The sequence below is a fragment of the Osmia bicornis genome, unplaced genomic scaffold, assembly GCF_907164935.1.
Source record: "Osmia bicornis bicornis unplaced genomic scaffold, iOsmBic2.1, whole genome shotgun sequence".
NCBI classification, from domain to species: Eukaryota; Metazoa; Arthropoda; class Insecta; order Hymenoptera; family Megachilidae; genus Osmia; species Osmia bicornis.
In genome coordinates, this window is record NW_025791392.1 from 137,404 (window position 1) to 142,626 (window position 5,223).

Below are 5,223 nucleotides of genomic sequence, written 5' to 3' on the forward strand. Positions count from 1 at the left end.
CGATCGGCACCGGGGGGACATCCTTCAGGATCGGCACCGGGGGGACATCTTCCCGGCGTGACCGCGCCACCTCTTCGCCTGCCTAGCACTATTGCCAGGACAGGGGTTCTTCTCCTCCACGACCAGGAACTGGAGCTCCTGCTCAACGGGTGGTCGCGCCATGTGTTCACCTGTTTTAACAGGGCTTGCTCTTCAGCACAGCCAGGGCTCGAGGCGAGTCCTTTCCCCGGTTGACTGTGCCACAACTTGGTAGGCTGCAATCCTCGATGACCTGTCCCATACATACTTTACACACACACACACACGCTCATGACAAGCATAGCGCTTCGAGTAGCGCTTCGAATGCCCCAAATATGCAACGATAAATAATGAATAAATAATGACTAAAGAATAAATGAACAAATAAATGAATAAATGAATGAGTGAATGAATAAATAAATAATGAATAATGAATAGGAGTTAATAAGCACATGAAGCCCATGAATAGAATAGAGGAGCCCATACATTCAATAACAGCTGTCATAATAAGCATACTAAACATACTAAACATACTAAAACTGGTTAAATCAAATCACAAATTCAACGGGAAATAAATATGTATATGCATCTAATGCATCTAATGCAATAGAGCAGTTAATGAATAGTTAACAGTAAAAGAAACAGTAAGCAATATGAGAACGTGAGAAACTGTGAAGTAAACATAAGTAGTATTGCACGCATGCCGGCGAGCGAGCATATGTGAACTGGACATAAGCAAATGACCAACAAAACCTCCAAAACCTAAAACGTCAAACATACATACATACAGCCGAGCAGCCAAATAGCAGAAGAGGAATATTTAACATTCAACACTAGCGCACAATATAATCACATAAAATTAAACTCAAGATAAACCATAAATTTGAGATAAAATAAACCAAGGATGTGAACCGTAAAGTAAAATAAAGTCGCCAGACAGATAGCAAATAGCAAGCCAGCCATGAGAGAAGAGAAGCAAACATAACATAACAGAATGCTACTAATTATTATCAGAGGTAAAGGTAAATAAGGTACAGTATAAAATATAGAATATAGGGTATAACCAGAAAGTGAGCTGGGAAGAAAATAAATAGGTGAGCGTAATGTAATACTAATGATTGAAACCATTCATTGAAACTATTAAGTTACTTAAATTTACTTGCAGGAACATTTACGCGACCACAACCTCAACGTGGTTGGCAAGCGAACATGATGGAGTACAATCAATGATCAAATGAAGGTAATAAAAAACAATTAGAAATTATTGCGAGCAAATCATCAATAAAGATAAGTAGCAACATATACCTCATAATGAGAATAATAGGAAGAGACAGCACTGTTAACATCAGAAATTAACCATAGTATTAAATGTAGAATGTAACATAATCCTAGTCTATTTGCAGGAAGCCCTAACGCCAGCCAATGTAAGTGGAGGTAGAGTGTAATTAACGGATAACAGGAGAAGAGGATACCCATCTGATATAATATGGGGAGCATATGAGACCTAAATCGGCATGAACCATAAGGCAGATCAAACAATTCAAATAGTTATAAATTGAGTAGATTAGATTGTTACTGGATTATAATACCGCTCCGATAAGTATGGTATTAATATTAATACTGATACAGGTAGGTGGATGCAATACAGCGCGTGGTGAAAACTAATCAATAATAAACCCCACATACAGCCATATTACTACTAAATCATAATATAAAGGTACAAGAAAACAAAACTACACTACAATAAATCAAAATTACTATGAACATATGTGTATATATAATATGTAACGAAAACACTCCAAATATAATCAATTTAATAAGTATACCGATGTAGATAATTAATTAAACTCCTCATACCATAGTCAGTTTAAATGATGCAGTTCCATTAAACTCCCTTTAATACCAATTAATAGAAAAGGCATATAGGTGCTAAACCAAGCCAGACACTCCTATAAGAAAGTCATATGGGATCCACGGTCAAGAAATTCAAAGAATTTAAGGAATCATAACGCATATATGTATGTATAGAAAACCATAAAGACATTGTATCATGCAGGACGGACTACCGCAGCGTATGCCTCCCTGAGCACCAGCCGTATTAACCAATACTGAACTGACACTTTCCAAATCAGAATCAAAATCAGAATCAGAATTGTAATTAAGAAAGGGTAATTAATGTACAAAAGATTGCATAAAGTACTGTAAGCATTGAAAATCCACAGATTCGCAACTGTTACAGCTGCACTAGAATTGAATTAAACATAGTATGCAAAACATTATCCTGAGGGGGGGTACGAAGAGCTACAAAAGAGCAGTGAATAATATTATAGGAACAGGGAACGTAAAACGTAACACTCAATTGAAGCGGGCGCAAGCGGAGCGCGAACGCGAACAATCTAGCGAAGGCGCCGAGGCACTATCGAGTGCCGAGGAAGTCAGGAAGAGGAAGGACCCGATTGGGCCGACGGTATTTTATTCAATCGCGCTGCGGTGTTTCGTGCTGCGGTGGAGTTGTTGCCCGTTTGCCTCACACGGCTCGTCTTCTCGTATGCCGTGGTAGAACCGAGCAGCGAACGAAACGACGACCAATCCTGGCCAGCCTGGGTAGCGCCGCGAAGCTGGATGGAATCGGCTGCCAAAGGCAGAATACGGTGCCGTGTAGGCTAGCGTTCGGAATCCCCGCGGAAGCACCAGCAGAGATTATGAACGCGCACTAGCTTGGTCACCCCGGGTCAACCACGGGTCTGACGAGGCTAGGCGCCTACGGGAGCTGCCAGGTCGTAGCGTAGTGCAATGCTATGGCCCGTTGGCTAGAGATCTCTTCGCCAGGAAACCCATGGCGTCGAGAGCTCTGGTGCTCCGGTCCGGACCTCGTAGGAGGTCCCCTCGGGGCCGAAGCCCCGAGGCAACTCATCGATCATCGCATCGATCGGTCCTACTTATAGTCTAATCGCACGGGAGTGGGGATGCCGCCACGGTGGGGGCCCGCGATGCGCGACGCCGATCTGCGGCTGTCGTCGCACCCCCCTCCTCCTCCGGGGAGACGAGGCGTATTCGGCTGGTCGCGTACGGGTGAAGAAAACCAGGATAATCACCTCAGTATAGATGCACCGGACTACGTTGCCCCGGTGGTCTGTGTTAATGGTCCATCGGCGGTCGTTCTTGGTGAACCGATGACTTCTGACCCCCTTGTATAGTCTGACGGTGGTTCCGTCCGCCAGGGTGCAGGGAGTGGTGTTCGTAGGATCCTTCGGATCCACGGTGCAGGCGTGGAGCGGCGTCGGTGCTTGTATCGGCGTGGGGGATGGCGGCCGGCAGTAATTTGCTACAGCCGCGTTGACGACCGCTTCTGCCGTCATCCTGGCTGCTTCCCGGAGTGTTGGTGCCGGATTGCCCATGCCCTGCTCGACCGCGTGGGATGCTGCCGCCGCGGCCCTCTTGGCCGGTGATCTTGGTGCCCGGTCTCCTGGTGCCAGCGGTGCCGGTGTCGCTTGGCTGCGCGTTGGTTCTGCGCATCTTTGTATCTCTCGTACCGGTCACCGGTTTGAGATCTCTCACGTGGACGTGGTCCACGTGTTTTCCTTGGTGATCTCTTAGATCGAAGATCACCGGCGAAACTCTCTTATGGACCTTAAAAGGTCCGGTGTAACGTTTCGAGAGTTTAGCGTTTCTCTCGTTGGCTTTGCTCGACAGGATGTGCGAGCGCTTCCATACGTGCTCGCCGATTTTCGGTTGCCAGTTCCGCCTACGCTGGTTGTAGTGGCGTTGCTGGCGTTGGAACTCTTGCGCGAGTCGTACTCTGGCGAGGTCTTGGGCATCTTGCAGGTTTTTAAGCCGTGCTGGCCATGGTGTTGTCGTCTTCCGCTGGTTTTCCTGCTGGAAGCTTCCTGGCGGTGTCAATTCCCTTCCGGTGTTGAGATACGCCGGTGAGTATCCGGTGGAATCGTGTCGTGCTGTGTTATACGCAAAAGCGATTTCTGGTAGATGTTCGTCCCACGCTTTTTGCGTTTTTCCTAGGTCCTGGCTAATCATTGTTTTTATAACCCTGTCAGCTCGTTCGACAGGGTTACATTGCGGCGCGTATGGTGGTGTGCACCGGTGGACGATTCCGCTGTCGGTAAGAATTTTTTCGAACTCTTTTCCGACGAATTGTCTTCCGTTGTCGGTCGTCACGACACGAGGTGTTCCATGGCGTAGGATGACGAGTTCTTTCAGCGCTTTAGTGACGGCTGGTCCTGTCGCTCGTCGAAGCGGTCGAAGTTCGATCCACTTCGTAAATCTATCCTGGATGACCAGTAGTGTTGTGTTTCCGGTTTTCGACCTCGGGAGAGGTCCGACAAGGTCTGCTGAGACCATTTCCCACGGCTGTTGTACGTTTGTCGCGTACATGTTTCCCAGTGTAGCTTGCTGGCTTACTTTGTACTCCTGGCATTTTGTACAATCCCTGATATATTTGGTGGCTTCGTGTAGCATTCCTGGCCAGTAATATGCGTGAGCTAGGCGTGCTAGCGTTTTGGCCACGCCCAGGTGTCCGGCGGTCGGAATGTCGTGCGCTTATTTCACGACTCTGGTTTTCTGGTCTTCTGGTACGCAGATCTTCCACTGTTGGTCCGGTTCGATCTCGTTGAAGTCCAGCGTGTGTAGGATATTCCTGTAGAGGTTTCCCTTCTCGATCCTGTATTCCGGGTTGTCGTCAGGGTGCTCTTCAACCTCCTGGTACTTTTTGTTGTACCAATTGCCTTGCGTTGGTGGTTGCACGCCGCAAACCGGTTGTGGCCACCGTGAAAGCGCCTCGGCGACTGTGTTTTCTGGACCTCGTCGGTAGCGGAATTCTAAATCCCATTGGCCGAGTTCCAACGCCCATCGAGCGAGTCGATCTGACGGGCTGTCAATTTTTTCCAGTCATTTGAGAGATTGGTGGTCGGTGACCACGATGAAATGGTATCCCTCTAGGTAATGGCGCATCTTCCAGATGCCCCATTTTACTGCCAGGCACTCGAGTTCGGTGGCCGAGTAATTTTTCTCGGCATTGTTCAGTGTCCGGCTGGCGTAGGCGATGACCCGTTCGCCCTGGTCGTCTTCTTGCGTGAGCACGGCTCCCAGGCCTTCCGTGCTCGCGTCTGTCTGGAGTACGAACGTTTTGTTCCAGTCCGGCATCGCCAGGACTGGTGAGTCGACGAGTCGTTTCTTTAGCTCGTCGAATGC